This window comes from Opisthocomus hoazin, chromosome 6 (genome assembly GCF_030867145.1).
Source record: "Opisthocomus hoazin isolate bOpiHoa1 chromosome 6, bOpiHoa1.hap1, whole genome shotgun sequence".
NCBI classification, from domain to species: domain Eukaryota; kingdom Metazoa; phylum Chordata; class Aves; order Opisthocomiformes; family Opisthocomidae; genus Opisthocomus; species Opisthocomus hoazin.
Genome location: NC_134419.1, coordinates 44,022,212 through 44,049,177, shown reverse-complemented (window position 1 = coordinate 44,049,177; position 26,966 = coordinate 44,022,212). Strand labels below are relative to the sequence as shown.

The window sequence follows — 26,966 nt, the reverse complement described above, 5'->3', positions numbered from 1 at the left end:
TTTCAAAGGCAACTCTCTATGGATAGAGCATCTTTGCATGAAGGGAGAGCCCAACCCAAACCTGACTGCTGTAACCATCACAGCTAAGGAAACTGCTAAAGCCCACCCTCTCACCCAGGAATCCACATCACTTCACATCCCAGGCACCTCGTTTATATCTCTTGTCCTAATCTCCCCTGCCAGGGAAGCTTAAACTATTATTAGCTCCTTGTTTGCTAGTTACCAGGTGAAGACCCTACACTTAAGCAGCAGCTGAAAGAGATTGTGTCATCAGACAGAAGATTGCCAGAGCTGTGTTTTCTTTTCATTGGAAGTCACACAAAAGTGCAAATTGGCAGTGCTTTATGTTTTGCTCAGAGAAGCAGGGATAACACGAATAAGTAAATCTGATCTCTCACCTACTTTTCCCCAAGGTGTAAATAAAGCTCAGGTTATTTCTGTATGCTCCACCTCACCGCTATCTTGCCCTCTTGTGCAGATCTCCACATGAGGGTCTTGCTGTGGCATGTAAATCAGACTTGAAAAGATTGTCTGTATGTTATTTACGCTATGGTACATTTCATCCGAGAAGTACCAATATTTTTGTAAGATCACCAGTGTGGTTCAGCTATCCGGAGCAGAATTCAGTTCTGGGGTGTGCTAGAGGATCCTTTTTGAAATTTCTATTACATGTGTTTCAACAATTTTGGACAATTGAATTAGAAAATTGTATCAAAATAAAATTCACTGGCAAGGCAGTATCTTGTTATATAGTTTTCCTGTCATCAAATATTAATTTTTCATATGAAGGGCAATTACTGGTGTACACATATTCCCAAGTAGTTCAGACATCCTGCACATCAACTGCTTAGAGATGGTCCCAAATCAAAGACTCAGATTCCCAAACATGGAAATCTTGGATAGATTTCAAAATAAAGGAAAAGAAAACTTTATTCCATTTATTCATGTTTATGAGTACCATTTTCTGCTCTCAGTCAGTTTTCCAGAAGCCCTGCTGCTGGGTGAAGAACTCAGGAAGCTTCAGACCCGAAAACCATGGGGTACGTGAGCAGCTGGGACAAATTACAGGTGTTGTGCTATAGTATGTCAGCCAAGAATCTGACATTCGGATTTTTGTCTCTGTTTTAATATAGCTATATTTGATATCAGGAGCCTAAATCTGAGAAATCGGCAGCCAAACCCTTGCTGATATCAGTGGATGACTGAGATGGGCAGGATTGCCTTCGAACAGGCTTGGCAGAAGTCATCTGTCACAAAAGAGGCAATAAGTATTAACAAGCGCTTGAGCAAGACGAGACCTCTATGGCAAGAGCAAAGCAACGGGTCGTTCTAACTCCGCTTGGTAGAGCGCTGTGTGATCACAACTTGCTTTCAAGTTTAGGAAATTATATCCCAACAGGCTGGTATGAAATATATCTATACCAGTAAATGGATTAGGACATGCAGATAAGGTTTTGTTACCCTGCTGGTGACCTGTAGGAGAAAGAATGTTTGCCTGCAGAGGAGATAAGACACTAAAACCGCCCTGCGCTTGTGCTGCTGTGATTCAGTGATCAGGAGCTATTTCCACTACTGAAAAGTTCAGGTCCGACAAAAATCCTCTGGCAGTCTTAGCTAGTGACTTCATGATGGCTCCAGACAAAGCCTTTTGCTTGAGATCGGGTGTGAATTGAAAGAGTCTGGTAAAGAAAAACTTCTAGTCAGAATTCAATGGAAGTGCAAATTTAGAAGTCTCCCCCCCCTCCAGACATCTTTTAATGAATGCATAGTTACCGGGTGACTATGTTATCTCACTTTTCTTGTGTCATTAACCGAGAAGAGAGTTTAAAAAAAAAGTGTCCCCACAGAAATCTTATTCATATGTTTTATTATATGCTCCAGCACGGGCACCACTTTAGTTTAATGGTGTGTTGGATGATGGCACAAATTTATAGCCAAAGGTTTACATCACAGACAGCTGGAATGAATAACAATAAATTAATTTAAAGTGCTAGAAAAGTGCTCCCCATAGTATGCAGTGCTTATGTGCTCAAGGCTAATAATTTATAAATGCACGTCTTTTATAATCCTGATCTAAAGTCCTGAAAGCAGCTAGTTAAAAAGCAGTCACATGACATAAATTATTTTTATTAATATTTCAAATGCATGATTAGGGTGGGCACCACGGTCATTAGCATTAGATAGCTTTCCTTTATGGCCAAGTGCAATGAAGCAATAGCCAGAGAAACTATCTAAGCAACGGCACAACAACCATCGGGAGACCGGGAGGTCGTACACTGCTTCTTCTTCCGTGTGATTTTTATATGCTGGTAATCATCGCAGCTACGGCTGTTTCCTTCCCTTTGCTGGTCTGTTGTCTTCGCCACATTGGATACTCGTAAGGCCTGAAGAAGAATAATGGGCGCTGCAGAGCGCGATCGGAAGCAGCAGCGCTCCTGTGAGTGGTTCTCCTTCCATCCCTGGACCCTGAATGCCGGCAGCACGTCAAGCGGCGGGGCAGCAGACGCCTGACGATTGCCCTCATGACGGCAGTAGCCTGAATTTGAATGCTGAGCTAATCCTAAACTTTCAAATCAACTCTTGCCTGGACAGGGTGGGTTGCGTTAAAGCATTCTACTTGCTCTGAGAGAACTCCACCATTTTTGGCTCTGTGTCAGGAGGTTAGAAAGAAGCCATGCCTCCAGGCAAACCAGGATTTGCAGAAAAGCATTAGTGAGACTAAGGATGAGGCCAGGTCATAAGCTCCCTTTGTGGGATGAGCGACTATATTTTTTTTTGCTAGCGCAACCCAACATCTAACTTCAGCCTTCTCTAGTGAAAGAGTATGTTCACTGTTACCGGTGACAGTAAATGAGCAACCAGCTCAAACATCTTGGGTAGCATTGCATCTTTGTCCTCAGTGCACTTCCCAGGCACACCTCACTGCAGGGATGTCACTCGGCTTAACACCACTGTTATTTTCTTCTGGCAAATTGAGGAGCTACTGGAGAGAGTCCAGTGGAGGGCTACGAGGATGATGAGGGGACTGGAGCATCTCTCCTGCGAGGAGAGGCTGAGGGAGCTGGGCTTGTTCAGCCTGAAGAAGAGAAGGCTGAGAGGGGACCTTATAAATGCTTATAAATATCTTCAGGGTGGGTGTCAGGAGGATGGGGCCAAGCTCTTTTCAGTGATTCCGTGACAGGACAAGGGGCAATGGGCACAAACTGAAGCACAGGAGGTTCCGTCTGAACATGAGGAAGAACTTCTTCCCTCTGAGGGTGACGGAGCCCTGGAACAGGCTGCCCAGGGAGGCTGTGGAGTCTCCTTCTCTGGAGGTATTCAAGACCCGCCTGGACGCGGTCCTGTGCAGCCTGCTCTGGGTGACCCCGCTTGGGCAGGGGGTTTGGACTGGGTGACCCACAGAGGTCCCTTTCAACCCCCAACATTCTGTGCATTGGGCTGCCTCTCACTTCTTTTGGTGAAAATCATTTACTTCTTAAATGCAGAGTCATTAAGCTGAGGTTGCAGAAGGAGCCTTTCATGCTGAAAGAAGGATCATGAATAATTTCTGTGTCTCTCCTCCTGGGCCATTGCCATGCATTAGAGTACATATTGGAATCTCGGCAGATTGAAAAAATAGGTACTACAAGCAACCCCATTCACTTCGGCGGCTCTCCTAGCAAAGTAAGCGGAATGGGACACAAAGTGGGCAGGAGTATCATCATCTGGTTCTTCCGCTCCCTCTTTAAAGAAAATAAAAAAGCTTTCTGCATTAATCAGAATGTAAACTTCTAAGTAACAACTCGCAATTAATTTTTCTAATATCACAAACCTCTGCAAACTCATACCCTCTCTCCTCTTCCTTTCTAGCTTTCTTTGAAAGTACTTCGTAATGTAACACATTTTTCCAGAGGTCAATGAAGGCATATTTGCATTTTGATACATTTTAAATTTTTTTGCCTCCAGCACGCCACGCAAACGCACTACGCTAATCAGAAGCAAGTAATGATCTCCCAGGTACCTGAAGCGGGTGACTACGTGTAGAAAAACACCTCAAAATGCCAAATTAGGGGACAGCAATAAATGATAGAAATAAATAAATAAAAAAAAGGGCGAGAGTGCTGGCAAAAGCAGCTTGGGTTGGTGAGCTGAGGGTTCTGCCGGGTACAAGCAGGTGATGTGTTTCTGTGCACCATGGAAGTGGTGAGGGGATGCAGGGGACTCCTGCACCAGCCGGCTGCACTGACGGGCTGTGCGTTTCTTGGAGCACGTCGCTCATACATCAGTGCACTCAGATGATGCATCAGCACTTCAGGGGTTTTTACACCATCAGTGATACCTCGTGTTCTGAACAACCCAAATCCAAAATTCGGCAGGAGCTAGAAAAAGGTGGCAGTCCCCAAGGCACGGGTTTATCTGCAGGGACGTCTTTTATTTGTAGCGCTAGTGATGGGTTGACGCTCAAACATGCTGGGTGGGATGTATGGGAGAGAAGAAAACACAGAACTCATGAGAGTATTTTAATTTTTTTTTCTTTGACAGAGTTGCACGTAAACACGAGCGCTTCCTCGCTAACCACCGCGTCAGAAGACCCATTCCCGTTGTGCAGCTGCTGCCGAGGCAGCGAGCAGCCAGGCAGCGCGCCCGCGTACGGGCGAGAGGGATGGAGAGACAGCCGGGCAGCGCCTGCGGGAAAGTGCTGCAACGAGCGCGTCAGTGTGTGGCTGCAAGCGATGGCCAGCGTGTGCGCGTGTGAGAAAATGACACGTGAGCCGAACCGAGCTGCTCCAGGGAGCTTTGTGCTCATATTTTTAAGAGAAGGCAACGAGAAGCAGCCAGGGGAGAGAAACTGAAAAGACCAGGTAGGAATGATCGGGCAGTGGCATGGCTGGGCTAACAGCAGTGCAAGGGAAGAAATCCAGGCATCAGGGAAATCGTTTCAAGCCACATTGATTCGCTTTGGAGGTGAGAAAAAGCAGATGCACTCGGCCGCCGTGGAATGGCCCCGGCAGCAGCTACCGCCGCTCAGGGTTTTCTCAGTTCTTTATTTATTCTTATTGTCAGGGCTTTCGTTCACGGAAATCCCGCACTCTAAACCCAAACAAGCCCGCACCCCTTGCTGCATCCTCCTCTCCCCCCAGCACCGGGAGCTGCGATCAAAGCAGGAGAGAAAGCTGGAGGGAGGGAGGCAAGGAGGGCGGGGAGGGGATCCATGGCTGAAATTCAGTGGCTCCGGCCGTTCCCCCCAGGCCAGGAGCGTTGAGAGGCGGTGGGGCAGAGCAGAGCAGAACCCATCCGTCTCCCTCCCATCCATCTCCCTCGACAGGCAGCAGCCCTGCGTCGGGAACGCCGCCCGGCCTCGGTCCTCAGCAGCACACAAAGCAGGATCCAGCGCTGCCTGGTGTTGGTCCTCGCATCTAGAAAATAGCAGCGGGATTAGACATGACACAGGAAAAGAAGGGGATTTGATATTCGGTAGGAAATCCTACGTTCTGCAGGAAGGAAAGAGGGGGGTTTGTCTACGTGGAAATACTGTCAGGTTTCGCCTGCGCTGCTTCCAGGGAAGAAAGCATGGCGTCAGGCTGGGGCCTTGCTCTTCAGATTTGTGCAGATACCTTCATTCAGCCGGTGCTTCATGTTTTTATCCAATGATGTAATTATAGAATTATACAGAGACACTGTGGCTGACCGTCAAAATACTGCTGTTCTGGGAGCCAGATACCTGTGAAATATCACCCTCAGTCTGAGGGTGACGGAGCACTGGCGCAGGTTGCCCAGGGAAGTTGTGGATTCTGCTTCTCTGGAGATATCCAAGACCCACCTGGACCAGGTCCTGTGCAGCCTGCTGTAGGCGACTCTGCTTCGGCAGGGGGATTGGACTGGGTGACCCACAGAGGTCCCTTCCAACCCCGACCATTCTGTGAGTCTGTGATTCCAGTTCCTGAAGGGGCCTGCAGGAAGGATGGAGAGGGACTTTTCACAAGGGTGTGTAGTGATAGGACAAGGGGGAATGGCTGTATACTAAAAGAGGGCAGATTTACATTAGACATTAGGAAGGAATTCTTCATCATGAGGGTGGTGAGGCACTAGCACAGGTTGCCCAGAGAAGCTGTGGCTGCCCCCTCCCTGGCAGTGTTCAAGGCCAGGTTGGATGGAGCTCTGAGCAACCTGGTCTGGTGGAAGATGTCCCTGCTCATGGCAGGGGGTTGGAACCAGATAATCTTTAAGGTCCCTTCCAACCCTTACCATTCTATGTTTCTATGATTCTATGAAAGTCTGGCCTGGGTGACTTGTCCTCAGCCGAGGTTTCTGAGTCTTCCTCAGACTCAGATGTTTTTCATGCAATCAGCTTATGCACTGTGAAAGGCGATTTCAGATCTATAAAATTCAGTTCAAACTTCATAAAGAGCTACAGCTATGCAGTTCAGCCTTTTCTAACATGAAAAATTTTCACTTTCCATTGGAAAAGCAGCTAGACTTCACAGCAGCCAGGGCAAGGGATGCTCAGGAAGGTTTCCTTAAGGAGCCAAAATAGTAGTTATATTTAATCTGGAATGAAATTTGGTATGGTGTTATTTTCCTGGAAACACAGACTAGCTGCACTGCTGAGTTAAAATGCAGTTACTCCCATAGCTCTCACACCGCCTTAGCTACTGCCCCATCCTTCGCGTTTTCTACACCAAGACCCTCAAGTGTAACCACATGGGGATGGACGTGCATGGGCTTGCTTGCTGGCTTGCTCTGTCCTGAGCATCTGCTGAGCAGTGTCTTATTTGTACAAACTATGAGTTAGGCTTAGAGTAGGTCAGAAAAATTCCATCAGAACAGTTTTCCTAAAGAAAATTGCTTTTAAGTAGATGGAATTCTTTGTAAAAAATTCCATTTTTTCATAGAAAATGGGAATTCTGTTTGGAATTTAACATACGCTTCACTGAAGGTGCCTGTAAAAACAGTAGATTTTTTTTTATCGCAAGTGAGAAAACTTGCATCATTTTTTCATTGAAAAAATAATCAAACTATGTCCTAACTGGCACTAATTCATGTTCTACATTTGTTGCACTGATGAGGGTAAATTTAGAGCAACTCCCTTGGCCTCAGTGAAGTTACTTTGATTTATACTGTTGTAAATGCGATTGAAATCTCAGTCTATGTGGTTGGTTCTTGTGATGAATATCTTTGCTTTCCAGGTACATACATACACCGAAACAACAACAAAAAAAAACAACAAGGAAAAAAAAATGAGGCTTGATAGATTCTGGGTCCAGACTGTTGTGAAGAGCCCTAACTCTGTGGATTCGGTTTCAGTATCGCTGGTCAGAACACGTCAAAACGTGGGAATTTATAATTAAAAGTAAGAATACAAATACCAAGAATTTAAAAATAATTTACAACTTTTAATCAGCTTTAACTTGAAAATCATCAGTGTTACATGGAACACTGGCTCAGTTTTAAAGAGTAGGTCCTTCTTTTTCTTCCAGTAAATTAAACATTTAAATGTTTAATTTAAACAATTAAACATTCCAGTAAATTAAAATACCTCTAGATCTGATGACGGACAAGTTTAACACCATCTTAGGAATCATTAAGGGAGTCTTTAGAAGTCTTTAGATTAATTTGTAGACCAATATCTTTTCTCTTTCACCCATTAAAAAAATACCCCTCTGTTTTAGACAAAGAAACAAAAATGTCCACAAACCAGGGCGAGCGTCTTGCCTTCAGAAAGCCACAAGCCGTTCCCACAGAGGCCAAAGGCAGGCTACAAAGTCTTTGCATTACCAGAAGCCCTTCAGGATCTGGATTACGAGTCAATGGTAGCTCCACTGCATGGGTTCAAGCGGAGAATTTAGACATTAATATGCAAATGCCACTTTTTATTTTTAATTCAGCTCGTTTGCAGGTCAGCTCGTTTCATCTAGAAGCATCAATTGAAACTATCGCGACTGTTGCACTGCTCTAGGTTGGCAGGTACCAACTTGAGCAGGAACTCTCGCAATCGGCTTTTCATGTTTTTTCAGAGTGATGCCAAATTTTTCGACCTGATAAATAAGCAATTATGGGTAGCTCTGGTTTCCAAGGCAAATAAATACAGTGAAGAAAACAGGATGAGGGCGAATCCATCCTTGGTGTAAACTTGGTGACTTCAGTGGTGTTACACTAGAAGTAGCTGCAGAGTAGGATCTCTTGTGCAAACAGTAACACAAATTGTGTTAAAGGCAAAAGTACCTTAAATCATGCCTTGGGCAAAATAGTTTGTTTAATCCCAAAATGTTGTTGCAAGAAAATGCCTCCCTTTTCGCAGTGTTCTAGGGGAGCTATGAGGCATGTTACATAGTCAAGCTTTTATGGAGAATTTAAATGATTTATTTTCTTGTTTCAGATCAGCACGCTAGTTTTCTGAAGCATTTTATTGATTAATTTCCATATTTCCCCCCCCCCGCCCCAAACCCCACAACCACAAACCAAACAGACGTGTAAGGTTACTTAATACAAAACTCCACTTTTTTTTCAGTTAGCTCTTGCATACATTACAGAAAATGTCAACTCTGCTTCCCGGTCTGTAAGCACCTAAAACAACCTGGCCCCCATTATAAATCTGCTTCTGTGAAGTCAGGGGACTTTTTCCTACAATTACCTGAGCACTAAGTAACAGAGTTGTCCAGGAATAATAATTCTTTAATTTCAATGTACAATAAAGATAAAAGAAAACAAAGTGAAAACACCTGGTGTCATGAAAGGTTGGCATTGCTTGCTTGGACTCAGTCAGAAGCTAAATGCTGATTTTTACTTTCAATTTTATGCTCTACACTTTCTAAAACCATATGAGAGAAAATAAACACTGAGATGACAATATTGAAATAAACCCCAAACCACTTCAGAAAAATATCTACTGAGACATGTTTTCCTGTAATTGACATACATCGCGGTAAATATTTTTGATAAAATGGTGTTTACAGGCAAAAAAGGACTCTGTCCAATAATTTTCAGCCAGCTTCCAAAAGCAACACTGCTGTGGAAAAGAAAAAAAATTTGATATTTTTATTTTATCCTGCTTTATTTAACAGCCCAACGTGGCTGCGCGTCATGCCCGTGCCCATGTGTGACTAACCCTAGAGCCTAACGGTTCTGGGTTTGCCCCGCTGCTGAGCGATCACCTTCTTCCCTAGCGATTGCTCTCGTTTCTGGAGAGGGCAGCAGCCTGCTCGCTGCTCCCTTCGCAACACTTCCACGCGTGAAACAGCAATGACGAACATCAGCTCTGCTCTGCTGTGACGTACCATGCACCAGACCCGCCCGCAGCGCCGGCAGGCTGAAAGATTGCTGAGCAGGGGCAACAGGGGCTGGATCTCAATGATTTGCCCCCTCCCAATTGTCTGGGTTCACTGATTTCTCTCATTAAATATGCATTCTACTTGACCATGATTCGCAATGATCCCATTTGATCTCAACAATGGGGTCAGAGCTATGAGGAGCTCTGCTTACAAACCACTTTTGGCAAGCCCTTCTGTTCTGTAAGGGCTCTTGGGTACCTCCAGGTATTCACCCAGTGCTATTTGGCTCCATCCTCCTTTCCTCATCATCACATTTCCACCTTACCTATTCAGGCCTCTCTTCCTTCTCCCTTCCCACCGATCCTTCCCGTTTAGTTTTGGAGGTCTGGAGCTGCAGTTCTGACTGACAGTTGCGTACGTAAAGCTGATTTATTTGGCCAGCGTGGCACTGCGCCAGGGAAGAGGCCGTCTGAATGGCGGGGCTGTTAAGAAACTAATTGCGTGATGAACTGCAGTTACAGGGGAGTCTTTACTTGGTTTGCTTGATCTAATCACATTTTCTACCAAGGATTTTTCTTGTTTGCCCCTTTTCTGTTGTTTGAATTGGGAGAATACCAGGTTCACACCAGGGATGGGCTTAGCCAGTGGGCTCCCAAGCCCTTATCATTAGCTTGTGGGTCCCTTCGTTTGTTAGAAGGCTCAAACACTGTCACCGCTGTGAGTGTTTCCTCGCTTTCTCATCTCAGGCTGGGAGGCTTTGAACTTGCCAAGATCTAAGTTCAGTGCTCTGTGTTTGCTCTGCTTGTGCTGATGAAGTCACTAATCCCTAAATGAAGGGCATGGAGCCGTTTGGGTTAGAAATTTCATCATCTTTAATAGAGAAAACAGAATCCCTCACAACACAGGTGAGTTAACAAGAAAATTATTTCCCTCCGCCTTGCTTTCAAACGTCTTTCTGAGCAGTGGGTCTGAACTGAAACCTTGGGTTGTGAAATACCAACCTGTGAGAAGAGCAAAAGCAGGGCAGAACTCTGTGCCACCAGATCACCTTTAATTAGGTCATGCCGGGTTCCTTTGCAAGCAAACACATCTCGTTAGGCTTTTACCCAACAGAAAAGCAGCCGTACTGCTGCTTGCCTCTGCTGTTTCTAGCTGGAGAACTGGTGGTAAAGGCTGGACCTAATGATAAGCTCAACGATTCCCATCCTCAAGCCACAGCATCCATCAGGCCAGTGCCAACCGCTCTTCCCCAGCCACGGGTGCCCAGCAGTAGCACCAGAAACATCGCCTCAGATGGTCTGTCACGCTGCGCATAATGCAGCATCGATGCTGTTTGCGTGCGGTTGGCGATCACATTTCTCATTTGAGAGGATTATGTTGATTTTGCTTGTAGATGTCAGGTTCAAGTCAACACTGACTCATTCTAAACTAGACAAGTTTGAGGTCAAAACTTCGCGTCCCTCCCGATTCCAGCACAAAACTTTCTCCACAGTCACTGCCTGCCTCCTGGGAAACACGTACGGAAGCATTGGCATGGGGGGATGGCTGCAGATGGCACCGTGGATATTTTGCAGAGCCTTTCTAAGAAATACTTTTAGAAGCCAATTTTATTTAAGCCACTTTCAGGTAACCTTTACCTGTTACAAGTACGCTTCAAATCTGACACGTATCATTCAGAATCTGATTCTTACCTGATGTTTCTCTCTCTCTTCCTTTGCACGCAAGAGAATTACTCCGCTCACGTTGGTCCTCACACCCGGCCCCTGTCCTTTTGAGGCCAATGGAAAGTCTCGCATCGACTTCGCTGAGCAGTGAACCAAACCTGCTAAACTTGAATTGTTAGGGAAATTTCCTCCCTCCTTCATGGTCTCATTCAGCAAAGGCATATTGAACGCAGTGTGCTCGCAGCAGTCTACCTGAGCTTTAGGAGTTGCACCCTCTCAAAACCCAAGAGCTTCAAGGGGCAGCCTGCACCCAGCGGTAGGAAACAGCAGGCGAAGGAAAATGACAGAAGGAGCTCAATACAGTCAGTCTGACAGGTTTGCTACATCCTCACCAAGAACTCGGAACAAAACTTTGGTCAGATGAATCTTATTTATGGCCTCTGTTTTTCCTCCGGCAAGGATAGAATAATTCTTAAAACAAGACAGACTGTAGCTTTCTCCGCCTCCTCAGGCGACCACTAGTAGGAGCTCAGCAAACCAAGTAGTCTCAGGGGTTGTTGCAAATTGCTGTCTAGTTTCACGGTTCACAAATTTCAGCCCAAGCTTGAGGAAGTTCAAAGATGTCCTCCTAGATCTTCCCCATACTCTTCCTCGCGTAGGAAGCTGGCAAACCCTCCCACACCCCAGGCAGTTCCCCTTCCTCTGCAGGGCTGCACTGCTCTCAGCAATAAGGTGCAGGATGACCCAGCCAACAGAAATATTTGCAAAACAAGATTCCGTGCAGTCTTCAGAACTTGGACCTCTGAGTAGGAAAGGTTTGGGGAGCAAGGATTTCTGGCAAAAGTGGAAAAAATGAAATGATGAGAACAGGGTCATGAATTGGGGCTCACTCTGACATCAAATCATGAATTCTAGTGGAGGGGCAGAGTTTGGTTGTCCTTCTGACATTGCACATTAATGAGCCAGGACTGCTCGGTGATATTCTGCACAAACTACAGCTCATGTGGCTCTCCTTGTCCTAACCATGGAATTTTCAATTCAAAGAGTGATTACAGACTTGATACACAGGAAAATTATAAGAAAAAGTCAGATCAGGAAGGAAACCTATGTATTGCCTGGTGGGATCATAGTAGATATAGGCTTTGTGGAGACTGAGGACAGTCAGAGCGTTGTAGAAACACCACAGAAACGAGCTGGTGGCCATGCCATGGCACTGGTGGCCATGCCACGGCACTGGTGGCAGCTTTGAAGAAATCAGTCCAACATAGATTTTTTTTCTACACAGTCAGTACCGACGGTACAAAACGAATGGACATACAGAAACCTATTTTCCATCGCTGGATGTTCGCCTAGCCCCTCCAAGCCCTTCCATAGTTTGACCTGCGCACCCTCCCTGCATACCACACTCCCCCAGAAGATTCGCGGCGCTTATCTTGCGTGTGTGCACGCACCCGGCGTGCTCGGGCAGGGAGTTACTGTCCAACCCCCAGTCATTTTTTCTGGGTCCTCCTTAAAAGCAATTAGCAGCTACCCCCTATAACATCAGAGAGCAAATTCAGTCATGGGATAACTCTCCTGCAATCGGTACAATTAGCAGGAATGCGTCTGACCCTGGCTTCACCTCCTCTGAAATGCAGCTCCTGGTACCAAGTGTTGCACTGAGCTGGAGAGTGACATGTTAGGAGTAACGGTTGTCAGGATCATCATCTGAAAACAAACAAAGCTCCAAATAACTGGGAAGTCTTGAACCAGAAATTGGCATAATAAGGGTAGAAATTCCCAGTTTCATATGTTACTTCTCCTTTCTCACGCTACGAAAGCAATGTAGTGCAGCACAGCCCTGGCCCCAAATGTGTGCCGTTGCCTCTAATGACTTACAAAAGCTCAGCCAAAGGGGGGGGTTTGGTGGGCGCTGTCATGTGGAGGTGTAAATCTCTCCTTGGACAGAAAGAATGTCCAAAACTTCTCCCCGCTGTCATAAGGAAAGTGAAAAACTTTTTTTTCATACATATTTTTCTTATGGAGCAGGATATTTTTAAGTTGTTGTTTTTTGGGTTTTTTTAAGGAAAAAAACAAACAAACAAATCTTCTGCCCAGGCTTCCACTGCTTCTCTGTTTACGTGCAGATGGTTCATATCTATCTCAGAGCTGGTAGACCAGGATTCCTAAGTAAGAAGAAAAGCACTGGTCGCTCAGCAGACCTGCAGTGCTGGCGCATTGCGCCCAGTCTCAACTCCGGTTTACTCTGCATCTCAGGGAACAATACTCTTATTTCTTGAGAAGGATATGGTGATTTGTGAGGCGCTTACTTTTCATTAGAGTGATAAGGAAACAAAAAATCAAAGAAGGAGCCAACTCCTTGTCTGTAAGGGAGCTGAGGTCAAGATGACCAAGTATCTCTCTGAGATACCATTAGTCAATTATTGCTCAAGCTATTTGTGAAAACGCTGTATTCCTTTAAACTAATGAGTGGCACAGTACTCTCTTTTGTCTGAAAAATTTAGGTGCGTGGTTGTAGAATGAGCTGTACTTCTTTACGCAAGAATACAGCCATTTCCTTCTTTACCTGCTTTTGCCCACAAGAGACCCCATCTTCCAGCCACACTTGCACAACTGTAGTCCCTCTTCTCTTTTTCATTTTCTTTCTGACTTTCAAAGAATCCCTTCCGCCCTGTGTCACGCTACCCTGCTCCTTCCGTGACGTATGTGAATGACCTCTTCTCCCTGTCATACACAGTCTAATCCTTTTCCTTGAGCATCAATTGCATAGTAATCCTTTTCCTTCTGCGACACGAGCACAAAACCCCCTTTCCTCCCCTGTCACTTGCAGAGCAATCCCTTACTTCTAGTGGCACGCAGGCAGAGATGCTTTATCTTCTGCGTTGAACGCAAGATGATCGCACTCTAGCTTGCCTTCAACACAGAGCGACAATGCAGCCTCTATGTTCATTCTACGAAGAACACAGCATCCTTTTATTCCCACGTTATCCAAATATTCACCTTCATCTCATCAGTGAGCAGTACAAAGTACCACAGTGAAAAAAAGCAACATATACAGCCCAAATTTTTTCCTTTGTTTTGAAAAATTTCAAGAAATAATCCCAACTTTTTCAAATGTTTAGAAAAAAAGACAAAACCTAGTAGATGGTTATTGGAGCATTTTTCCCATTACTCCTTTTTTCTTTTTGATCCCCTCTTCTTCGATGACATAATGAGGGGACAACAGGAGGAAGGAATAGAAAAATGAGGTGAATGAGAACTTGAACCCAAACTCAGTCTTTTAAATAGCTCTGGCTTATGTACATGACAAGTGAAAGAATTTTTTTTTAAAGTTAAAAGAAGTTAAAAATGTTTTGCCATAGATCCCCCCTTCTACTGAGACAGGCCAGTTACCACAGCAAATCAGAGTGCGAAGGCAAGAGACTAGTGACCAGGACTGCTAGTTTCCATCAACTGAGCAAGCCACGTAGCCTGCTTTGCTTTCTGCCGTATCCCAGCCCAGACAGATACCTGTTTCACTAGGGCTGTATAGCCCCCTCCAGCCGGGAAAGCCCTGTCCCCAGCGCATCCTCTGGGCAGCCACAGCAAGACTAGGAGCTGGCAGGGCTAGGGAATGATTACCCTAATTTGATATCCCTTTTACCCAGCAGTGTTGCGTTTGCTGATGATCTGGGCTTTAAACGATGTTGTTTATTTATTTGGCCTGCCTATTTCCACCCTCCTGCCACAGCATGCTTTCAAAACAGGGCTCATTTAATTAAATGCTAAGTCTGACCCTAAGCAGAAACCCTATATTTAGACCCATTGATTCTAAATCAGTTTCATTTGCTGCCGGAGTGGCATACGTTTGCCAGGATTGGTTTGATGCTGTATCTTTGGTTAGCTACACACAAATTCCTTGTAGCAAGAACACTGGCTAACACCTCTACGAGCTCCTGTGTTTGTAATCTACTTCGACAGCCGGTGTTGCTGGTGCATCTGAAGCACGAGATTTACTGCGTTTGCTCCTAGAGTAGCTGCAGTACACGTCATTAGCTCCCGGTTGGTGTCAGCCACAACGGTTGCCTGAGCAGAATTCAGGGTGGAAAACCACCGCCACATTTTTTGAACAAAGATAGTAATTATGGTAATTGTATCACTTGACCGTTTTTCTTGCCTGTGTTTATTAACAAGTGATGTAAGCCAACGAGAACAGCAGCTTCTTCCCTTCAAATTCATTCCTGTGTTGGAAGAGCAGGATAGAGATGATAAGGCTTTCAGTTTGGTATGTTTTCTCCGGCATCTTTTCAGCGGTGCATTACACATTCACCACAATTCTTCACCTCCCTGTCACTTTTATGGCAGCGTTTCCCTTTTCCTCCTCTTCCGTCATGGGCATGTTAATCTTTTGTGTCACAGCCAGCACAGCCCCTCCTCTATATGGGCCCCCTCCTCCCTGTGCATGGTCCTGGATTCTGCAGTTACAATAAAAAAAGTCATTTCACCAACGAAATGTAAAACACTGCAATTGTTGCTGTTGCTATTTTTATTTCCATTAACCACTAAAACCAGTCTGGACTGAATAATTAAGCAGCTATTTGGGCCATGGGTTTCAATGCTGAGCATAACCCATTAACCCCATAGGAGCAAGGTCCTTGAATTCTGAGTAATTCTGGGAGTAAACTGTGATGAATCAGGCCTGAGATAAGAGCCAGGCGTCTCTAAAGAAATCTGGAGCATGCTCTTGGCACTCAAGGTTTGTTCTGTGCTGCAAGCAGTTTCTGCTCTTGCTTTTTTTTACCTTCCCCCATTCAACTGAATCTCATGGGAAACATAGAAAGACTCTACTTAGGAAAAGTGTTTGTTACAGTTCATTCTCTTATTTTCTGATTTTTTCCTCTTTTTTTTTTTTTGCCAATGAAAATATTTCTCTGTAAAGTACACTTTACCATTCTTTGGGGCTCATCTGTTCATACTGCTTATTCTGTACTTGAAACTGCCATAAATCTCACTCTGGCCTCATGTTTTTTTCCCCTCTAATAGAGCCTCGTTAGCTGTAACTCCTCTTGGACATGTTCCTCTGAAATGGATGCAGCTGATATAAGATGGTTCAGTGAGCACAATCAGTAGCAATATTGCTGGCACCAGTATAAGTGTGTTGGCCTGTCCTTACCTAGCAAGCCATGTGGCCAAACTGGTCAAGGTGTAGGCAGCTTGCTCCTACTAGATCAGCTGCTGCTGCTGGAAGCAAAAGGAAAAGCAGATTTTTTTACATGAAACTATGTATTTTAAGATCTCTTCCGGAACAGGTACTCGGGAAGCAGAATGACTGCTGTAGCCAGAGATGCACAGCTCTGCAAAATAGAAAAAAGAGTCAGTACCCAGTCATGGTCTACCATGTAAGCCCATGGGCATACATACCACCCTCCTCACCTAAAAAAATGTGAGGTTAAAAAAGACCAGCATGTAATCTGGTCTACTGCATAAAAGCAGCCATACAATTAATTTTGGCCCATAATTTCTATATCGGCCCCAACCACTTCTAGCTGTATGGGACTGGCCCTTTCTGAGAGATGACCACCTCCAATTTAAAGACTCCAACTGACGGAGAACTTTGCCACATCCCTTTGTGACCAGTTACAAAGTTTAGTGAACTGACTGCTCGCTGCTCTCATGGCTACAAAACACGTTGTCAACCACCTCGTGTATTGACACAAACCACACGTGGAGTCCACAGTGTGAATGGGGCTTCTTACGTGAGCGATGGTGGTGAAAGCAAGCCCTGCACTGGGCCTGTTGATGCAGGGAATGCAGACTTTCAGGTTCAGAGAAGGAACTCAGCCTGGGATGGCTGCTGGTCAGAAGGACTGGCACCACCGCTTCATCCAGTGCTCTTTGGTGTTGGAAACTTTTGTCCTTACTGACGCATCTTCCCTTTCTCCATCTGAGACGAACAGCTATTTCTCAAATTTAAAACTGCTTATCTACTCTGGTTTGGAGAGCGGATGAAAATAGATAAATAAAAACGAAAAGTGCATTAGGTGTAACATCCCCTGCTTTCAACGCTAGCTGTGTAGCAAGAGAGACTATGAGACAGGGGGCCAGATCTCGAACTGTGGGGAAGAAGAACTTGAATTATGTAAATATTCTTTCTGTACTCTAAGAAAACATGTACAAATTGAGAAAAGTAGGTGTAGCATTAAAAGATAATGTTATGAGAAAAATCATGAACATGTTCAGATGTCTGAAAACATATCCTCAGTCTGAAAAACAGACGGAACAAACATAACCAGATATAATAATATTAGTCACGCTACGTAAGCTGGGAGTAAACACCAACATTTAATGACTGGTTGTGAGACATATTCCAGAATCTAGTACATTAATATTGAGCTTCGGTTTTCTCACAGGAATATAATAACTGCTAAAGACATAATACTGAAGAGAGGTAAAGGAAGAAAATGAAACCACTGTTTTTCAGGTCACAGAGAGACTTACGTTTTCTTATAGCAGCTTTGACCAAAGTCAGTTTTGAGGAACTAGTAAGCTAACACCCTGTAGGACAGCATACACCTGCAGCCTGGTGATGAGGGCTGACTTTGGAAACGCGTGAGCATTTGCAGGAGAGGGGCCTTTCTGTCTTCAAGAAAAATCTGCATTACACTAATGCAAAGATAAGTTGCTTATGACCCCCTAACATGAAATCAATGAGCACGTTGGTAAAATCTTGTAGTGACATTTAGACATCGTTGTGACATCCAGAAGCATACTTTCCCCTTTCTCTTTCTCTCTCTTCCTCAATATCTGCTTTTCTTCTCACTGAGGAAGAAACAATACTTTAATTCTAATACACAGAAAGTCTCCTACGACCGGGATGGTTAACTTTTAATGAGATGTTTTATGAGCCACAGCCTCAGCTTGACCAAATGCCTCCTGTGCAGCTTTAGCTTTGCTTTACAGACCTGTAAGAACATACCTAAGGCCTCACTGTTTAAGCAAGAGCTGTAGTCGGTGCTGGAGAGTGAGGGGGGTCTCCCGAAGCAAGCCACCCACCCGCAAGAGACCATCGCCTTGGGAAAACTGCCCTGGTGCGAAACCTAGAAGAAAACACAACCACAACAGAAACCAGCACGCACATATGTGAGCTGCCTTCTGCTCCTCATAAACAAGAGCTATAAACTCATTGCCAAAAATTGAAAAAACCCTCATATAATCCTCTAAAAATGGCCACTATAAACAGCTAAGAGAGCAGTTGTTTGACTTGGACAGGAAACCCCATTTCCACTTTCTCCACAGAAACAGCAGCAATGGGGAAGGTCTGATGCTGACAGCCCCGTCCCCAGCAGCCCAAGCCCATGCACTCATAGGGCGGCTTTCGGTTGACTTCACCCACCCTCGGTGTGGAAACACAGAATAAGCAAAGCAAAACGCTGCAGGCCTAAACTGCTGATGTACCCAACCCAAGCTGCTAATGGCCAACGGCTGAGATGGCCAAACTGCGTGAAGCTCTCCACACAGCAGGAGCAATGCCGAGCTGGGGTCCCACCATGCCGTGCCAGCGCTGACCTGGGAAGGGGTGGGTGCTGCCGTGCCGGTGGGCTCTGCCGATGGAGCATTTGCCGGTCGTCTTGTGTGCCTGGGGCGAGCCCCACCATCTTTCACTGCTCTAAGAGCCAGCTTGTTCTCTGGAGCAGCACAGGCATGTGGTGCTGGCCAGGAAGGGCCCTGGCTTAACCCTGGACCAAGATGCCAGGCGTCATGCTTCCACACCTCCGGTGCTGCCATGGATGTCACGCCCAAGGACCTGGTGCCAGTGGGTGTTTCACTAATGCCATGAATGCTTCTTGGGATGTAGGGTCAATAAGCTGTGCCTTCACTTATGGAAGTGCAGCACATATTTCTGAAGGGCTGGAAGCTACTAACGAGAGCCCCTGTGTTGTACATGACCTGCTGCAGTGACAGGTTCTTACCTACCCAGATAGATCCGTGCTTCTCAAGGAACAAGTTACAGTCTGGGGAAGCACTCTCCTGGTTCGGTGTTTACAGAAAACAGCAGACAGAGGAAGGCTGTGGTATTGGAAAGGAATCACGGCACAGTTGCACATAGTCTGGGTATCAAAGTATTAGAGAATAAATTGCACTACCCCCAACCTTAAGGACCACAGGTAATGCGCGGCAATGAAGTTTTATCTGTGCTCAAGTACATATTTTTTATGCAGCTCAAGCGATGTCGCAGATATTCTTCACTAGAATAGATCTTGCCTTTGCTAATCCTGTGTTAATCTGCTGGTAGAGCTATATCTGCATGATTACCACTGGGCTGCTGGTGGAGAGGAGCCACCGTTTGCTGGGGCACGGTTCCTCTGGACCTCCCTTTGTGGAGCTGCAGTGCGGAGGTCAGGCAGGTTGGTGCCGGGGGGAGCACCCCGCAGAGCCCCCATTTCTTTTACCACTGCGGTGCTCTGCCAGGAGAGGGAGCTAGGACTCTGAGATTCAGTGGCCTTTGATGTTTTCCCTTCACAAATCATGAAGGTGTCACGGCTGTCCAACACTAACATCGGCTTTCCTGTTCAGCCGGGTGGATATTCAGGGGGCTCGTGATTTTCCATGGGGGTTACGTGCTGCAGGAGGGGTTCGGTTCCTGCTGAATCCCAGAGGATTCTGGTGCTCCACACCGTGTTTTGAGGCTCTCGGTCGCTTTTGCTGACGGCTTCCCCAGCTGAACTCCAATGGGATTTTGGACTCGGTGAAAACGAAGTGAAGTCTACAGCTTCTGGCATCATGCTACAGGTGCAAAACCACTGAAAGGCAACCACCGCTGGAGTGGAGGTGGCAACCAAAGGATGCATAGCAAGGCAAGCAGTGGCCGGGAGAAGGGAAAAATTTTGGTTAAGGCTACCAGGTGGCACACAGATGTTTGACAACATTTCTTTTAACTTAGAAACACATCAGCCTTCTTTCCCCTGCAGTATATGTGTTTCATTTTGAACAAGTAACCGGCAGCTGGAGAAAGTTATTAGAAAATGCTAAGTCTATGTTCCAGCACTTGCAACAGCAGCAGAATTACCTGTTTCCTATTCTGCCCAAGCTTTTTGTCTCCTTTCTAAGATATTGTTGGCCTCAAGTCAAGTTTTCCTTAAGTTATGTATCAGAAGGGGAATAAGTGGAGCTCTACGCTTGTTTAAAGAGTAGAAAAGGGGGTTTAAACAAAGCTGGCAGAGATACTAGCACAACTGTTACCTATGGTCTGGATGTGGTTGGGCCTGCTGGTAAGAAAACAGGAAATAAGTGAGAAAACAATTCTTAAAAATGTGAAAACCAGCCAATTCTACAGGGCTCCACTCTGTGCTCAAATGTCTGTAAGTGCTGATAAAAAAGCACGTGATGAGAAAGTGCTGTGTCATTATCATAGGCCCTTTGAGGCTTATTTTCATTTCAGTTTTCTTCAAGTGCCGGAGTCTGGCAAGGGAAGGAGAATAATCTCGTTTCTTCTTTGCCTAATGAAATGTGGTCACCGAGCAATCTGCCCTCTTTTCCGTCAAGGTGGTACATAGAGAGTTGTGTTTCCTTCCTATTTTCTACCTGATTTGAAAGTAAGAACAGAGAAATTGGGTGACAATTTTGGAGGCTAGAAGAAGAGCTCCTCAAATGGTTCTGGGCTCTGTTAGGCAGGAGGTGCCTAGGAGCCAAGCTAGGGAAATGATTGTGGAATGATAACACGCTGTGAGCAACCGCTGGAAACTGTGAATAGCAAGGGAGGCTCCTTCCTAAGAAGTGCGTTTTGTTGGCTCTGTTACGAGACAGAAGCAACCTGCGGTCTTCTGGTGCCCTCAGCCCACGTTACCCCATGGTCCATGGGGCCGTGTTTGGTAGCCAGGCCCCCAAGGTCATGGCTCTCACTGTTTCCGTCCTTGCAAAGGGCTCTGATTGATAAGGATGAGTGGTGTGGAGTTCTGCATGCGGGAGCTGTGGCTGTGACTTCCCATTTCTGCACCAGCCAACAAGTTATTATAAAAATAAATACCTCAGCGGCAGCAGCAGCATCCCTGAGGGCCTATTTACTTCCACTGGCATGAACTAATTCCTGCAGAGGAGCTCAAGCCAAATCCCGCAGAGAGCAGCGGGAATCTCTCCAGGCTCTTGCAAAGGCAGATTGCACGCTGGAGAAAATGTTGGTGCTTGGTCATATTTATCGCCATGTCAGTTAAAACATGTTGTCTGTTAACACCTTTTCTAACACAACATCTATTTTCTAAAGCTGAAGGAAAGTGAGCTTTTTTTATCTCCTTTTATTTTTCAACTAGTTATTCTGATTTACTTCTGAAATTGCCCAACACACTAAACAGTGGTTCACAGAATGGCCAGGGATCAATTATTACCTTTTCACGTGCAAAGTGATCTAAGGTATCTATCAATCTCTTATAGTTTTATCTCCAGAAGAGATGCCCAGTTTCAGAAAACTGAAAACGTATCAACGAAGCAAAGGCAGGGCGACATTCGCTCTCCTTGGCTTGCTCTCTAGAAGATGTTTGATGAGGGTGTTTATTATCTGCAGGAAGAATGAACAAGCCAATGCACCCTTCTCAAGGTTTGCAGGTACCTTAATGTAACTTGCTCATTTAATTTGGATCTATGTACCTCATGAGAAGGGCAGAAGATTTTCATTTTCAAGGCCTTATTTAGCCATAAAACGTGTATCACGTTAGCTAAGAGCGAGTCTATGAATTTCATTTTATTTGGTGACAGGAGAAATAGGGATGTATATATCACCCTTTCAGTAACTGCTATTACAAGGTGCATGTTTCACGAAGAAACAGTGTATTCTATGTTGTAACATCTTTCACAAAATAAAATTCAGGGCTTTTGTAGTATACATACATGAAAACTATCAGTTCACTCTTATGTTAAGAGTATGAGGAAAATATAAGCCCCTTTTGTGACTGGAGCTGGTCACACCTGGAAAATTAGGATGGATTTTGCTGGCTCCAACAAAGTCAATAGGAGATTTTCTATGGCCTCAATGGGGCCAAAAATTCTCCTAGATTTCATATTATTATAGATATTGTACAATTGAGCCACCAAGGTCATTAAAATGCTACAATCCCTAGTGTGATACATGATGGGATAAAAGCACTTACAAAGGTATTGCTTTCTAAACTGGTGTAATTATGGTAGTAATTCCCAGAGAAGGAGTATTGCAAATGCATTTCCAGTTTCTCGCTTTTTTTTGTCAGTGTTCATTACAGCAGTGATATGCTTCTGTCTAAATCTTATTGATGTCCTTCCAGAGGGCACTAAAAACCCCAAAGTAAGTAAAGAAAAATTTCATTGGTGATTCTGACTGGCTGCTGAATTGCCGCCTTTTGAGCCCTGTCCCTCAGCTCATAATCTATAATGTTCGCTCTACACAGATGACTTGCTCTTTGTTTATATTAAGCATTTACAGTTTGTCTAAGTCAAAGGGAATTAGGAAAAATAAGACAAAAGAAAGCCCTTCCCTCACCTGACTTGGGTGATTTGGGGCTAACAAGCATAGGAGCTGTATTTTCAGCCCTGATTTGGGGCGGGGGGCGCTGGGTCTAGTGACAGTGCGTGGACTCGGGCACCACAGTTCAGGGCAGGGAGTCTGTCCCTCCGGGCAGCACATGGGACGGGGTCCCAAAAGCCTCTTACAGCACTGAAGAAACACGTTGAGCCTTGAACTCTCCTGTTCCAGTTTTAAGAAGGGGATGGAAATACAGGGCTCTGAATTATGGCAACCAAAAATTCCAGCTAAAACGAACACCAAAATCTCACATGGGATGAGAAGAGTGCTTGGCTCTTTCCTGACGGTGATCCTCCCAACAGTGGTAAAAATCAGCCAGAGGTAAATAAAATTAAATGTTCTCTTTACGATAAATGAGAAACCTGATCTTAGGTCCCACTTATTTCTAACCTTGCAGTTGCACTGTATTCCTGGACAACCAAGGGGAGGCAGAGGTGCTAGAGGCTCTAGTATTTTGTTTTTCCCAGGGTTTGAAACCGGCCTCAGGTGCTCTGTACAAAGGTGATAAATGCATTTCCATCTTCTCTGAAGATGTCTAGCATCTGCGTTTCTCTTTGCTCCGTAAAGCCATCTCCTTTCCACTGCTTAACTAAGCTCTCAGATGGTCTTTGAACAAAGAAGTGCTGTTCTTTAGGCAAGAGAACCAGAAAAAAGCCCAGCGTATTTATTCTCTGCTTTCTGGTGTGTCAGTCTTTTGACCAACGATGACAAGACTTCTGTTCTCGTTGAGTTGCTAGGCTCTTCACAGGTGCTACCAAATAAATACATGAGTTTGGAAGACGATTTCTTACGACTGTCTGGCAAGTTGCAGTGACACGGGCAACTCATTTGTCATGTGCCTTTATCAGATAGCTACCAGATGAAATATCAAATGAACAACACCTACTTCAATTAGATACCAGATTAAAGATCAAATGAACAATACTTACTTGGATTAGATTTGAAATGGTCACTGGGTTCACTGTGAGTCTGTATCTCCTCATTAGCCCTGGAACTATCCAGTCACCAGCACAGCACAATGCAAAAAGGAGTGTGGTGTCTTCTAAGCTAGAAGGAAACTTGCAAACAATAACATCTCATTTAAATACATCCCCTGAAAGCCTGGCAGTGCCTCAAATAGATGACCCATCTGGACTTCCAGAAACCGTGCAAACTGGTGTTTCTTACTGACGTTCCCAAAGAATTAAGCACATACAACATTTACATCTCACAATTCGATAGACCCTCTTTAGGAAATAAACCCAGGAATTTCTATTTTTCTAACAGAGAATCTTGTTGATGTTTAGTACATTAAGTGTATGTACGACACTAACAGTAATCCATGTTTACAGCTTTTTTGAAAGCCCACAGTTAGAGAGACATGGAGATGAGTGGATGTAATACAGAGCTGGGATTCAAAGCAATATCACCATGCTCTAGAATAGATAACAATAACCTGTCTGTGATAGACAGATTTATTCCACAGTTCTTGGGTTTAATCTTTTTTTTCTTTTTGACTTGTGGTCTTTCAGCTCTTACTACCAAGAAGCCATCACATTCTAGGCCAGGATCTCCAATATTTACACAGGGGATGTTGCAGCCCCTTGGAGAACGTGGCAGGCAGCAACATAACATATCTGGAGGAGGTGGCAAGATTTAGCATGAATAGTTCTGTGGTTTGATCCTCCAAATAATAATAAAAAAATAATGTAGGAATGTAAGTTATCAGCATTGTTCTCCAGCCTATGAAAGGAGTTGTGAAGTTACGTATGGCCTAAGGCTGACTACAATGGCTGCTTCTTAGGCCTGAAAAAACAGCATGCAATCATAATCATTATCACCCCCCAGCATTCATTGAACCCAAATGTTTGGGTTCAATGAATTACCCAAATTTTTACTTAATGAAAATGAGAAAGTAGACTTACCTCAATGTTGTCCTCTCACTTTTAAAGAAAAGCTCATACCAAGAAGATTTTGCAATGAAGCCTCCACCTTACAAGGACTTACTAGAAGAGCTGAAGTTGTGGCCAAAACATAGCAGACAACTCCGAGCGGCCAGCTACACAACAAGGTGTTAGTAGCTCGTGACGGCCGTGCAGGTGAGTAGTGCGTAAGTCAAGCACTATAAGTACGACTTCACGGAACAGAGGGCTGCAGTATGTTTTACAGGTATAAAAGGGCCCAAATTTCACAACTGGTGGCTTTGGTTGCTATAACAATTATACTAAAATTAGTGCCTGACACATTAAATAATTTCTTCGTGATAAATAACCTGATCAGGTCCATGAGCAGGACAGAAAACTTGATAGGACATATAACCTACAGGGACAGCAAGAACTCTCTGTCGTCACTCATGTATCTACATGGGGAACAAGAAAGCAAGAAAATGTAGTGCTTCAAGCATATTCTGAAGGGATCATTGTGCAGAAAAAATTTCTCAACGTAGAAATCAAAAGGTTTGTAACAGGGAGAGGCAGCGCCTGCTCTGCAGTGACAGCTTCATGTTGATTTATTCTAGAAAAAAATAAGGAGATACTGAAGTAAAGCCGAGATAATTTTATTCCCAAATCAAATAACAGAACACAGAATGTGTTCTCGTCAAAGTGATTACTTTAGGGGGAACTAATACAATGAATGTTATTAAATGAAACAACTTCTTTATAGGGCATCTCACATTAAGGATTTTAGTGTAAGTAATATTTCTGTCAGGCAAAGGGATGCAAGACAAAACATCTTGTAGAAGATACAAAAAAGACCTTTAAGAAGGTGCTAAGTAACAAGACGTGAATATGAACCACTGTGAGAACTCATATAAGATGGCATTTTCTCAGAGAGTGCATGAATTTTTGCATCCTTATAGAGGTATTCCTTAATAAACACATTCTTCTGAAAATGTATGCTATTTGCTACACTTTGTCTGCAGCAAATTATCCCTTTGCTTAACAGCTCTATGAAACAAGGATGTCAGGAGCAAAAATAACTATTGTCCTTTCTCTAGTTGCTTGAAATCTCTTATTTTAAATTAGCTTTTAGGGGCTGGTATACGTAGAGCCAAAGTAAGTGGCTGCTCAGCGCAGGCAGCTGGGACAAATCCTCAGCTCTAGAGGAGCTGTCTTCAGGACAAATCTGAAAGACTTGCATGTCTCTCCTTCCACCATGATGGAAGCCTCAGGAGCAAACCCTCGCAGTGCTGGGCACGAGGTGCAGCCAAGAAGGTGAGTTCGTACACATACTATGCTTTCTCAGTACACCTACGCACATTAGCATTGGCAATCAGAGCTAAGCAACGTGGACCTACTATATCTTTTCGTGTTCTGAAATGGACATCCATATATCAGCACACTTGAAAACCTACAGCTACATTTTATTATCCTAGAATCTGAGAGGTCTCAAGGGGTAATTATTTATAAAATGACTAAAACATCTTGCCTCGGGTGCAGAGTTCTGGAAAGCCATGTCTTCTCTCAGGGTCATGAGAGCTAGAGATGGAAAAGCCTGACTGCATCATCTTGTATTGTTCCCTCCAGTGCCTTTGCTAGTAATTTATCAAATCTGTATTTATCTTAGTATTTATATATGGCTCCCATTGCACCACTTTGCAATATTCAATTCCTTTATTCTCACAAGGGCCCTATCTGGTATATTCTGCATCACGTCTGATGCAGTCTTGAATGGAAGGATCATAGCAACAGAAAATGACAGGAATGTACTCCTCTTTTCTTATTTGCTGCCCCGCTCACTAAACCCTGGTTTGATTCTCATCTGATGGGGCTTCTGTCTCTCACACGGCAAAGATGAAATGAGTAGGGGAGTAGGTGGGAAGTGAGCTTGTTCCGACATGTGAAGGGCTCAGAGTGTCCTCTGTATTCTGCTACTTTCTTCCATGTTATTCAGGACTTTGTAGGAACTGAAGAATTTACAGAATATCTTGCTGCAGTTATTTGGTCAAGGTCTATGGCTTTTATTATTCAGGAGGTTTGACTGCAAAATGAACATGTGCTTTTTGTGCTCGGATATTGTTTTGTTTTCTTCAGGCACTTGCTAAAGTAAGACCTGCATGTTGTAACCCTAATAATTTCAATAAAAATTTACTAAAAAAAGACAACAGAAAACCCTAAACAAATAAATAATCCACCAAACCCTTTGTTTCTTTCTTCATTCGGCAGTTTTTCTAAATCTTTTAACCCTTGCTATGACCAAATATTACTAATCACAAGTGCTGAAATGCCATCTTCAGTGCCCAGATGTAGAGATACTAGGGATCTCTTCTCCAGCCCAGCTCTTTGCTGGAACATGGGATTTTGAATCTGTGTGTTTCCCAAAGTCTCAGATAACCCCAGAGAAAGACTGTTGGGTTGGGTACAGAATCAAGAGCAAATTGTTTGGCAAGTCAGTGTCTGCCTTTGTTCTTTATAATTCTCCCAAGGAGGGAAGCACAGCACTTACTAATAGGTATTTACGCCCATTCTGACTTGCAAATATCATGGATAGAGACACAGCTAGGCAACACATGGGAAAAGAGGATTCGAGATCTCTGCTGCCTTGCGAGAC

General features: G+C 44.4%; 2 long non-coding RNA genes across 2 annotated transcripts; both read right to left on the bottom strand.

Moving 5' to 3' along the window:
• Positions 1-4,649: 4,649 nt before the first annotated feature.
• Positions 4,650-7,791, bottom strand: LOC142361731 (uncharacterized). The gene is made up of 3 exons (XR_012764351.1): positions 7,676-7,791; positions 5,801-5,930; positions 4,650-5,396 (listed from the first exon to the last, which is right to left on the bottom strand). It is a non-coding gene; the product is annotated as an uncharacterized LOC142361731 (long non-coding RNA).
• A 6,749-nt stretch (positions 7,792-14,540) lies between these two features.
• On the bottom strand, positions 14,541-23,517 carry LOC142361728 (uncharacterized). Its single transcript, XR_012764349.1, has 4 exons — positions 23,366-23,517; positions 17,868-17,988; positions 16,065-16,132; positions 14,541-15,366 (listed from the first exon to the last, which is right to left on the bottom strand). It is a non-coding gene; the product is annotated as an uncharacterized LOC142361728 (long non-coding RNA).
• Positions 23,518-26,966: the final 3,449 nt, after the last annotated feature.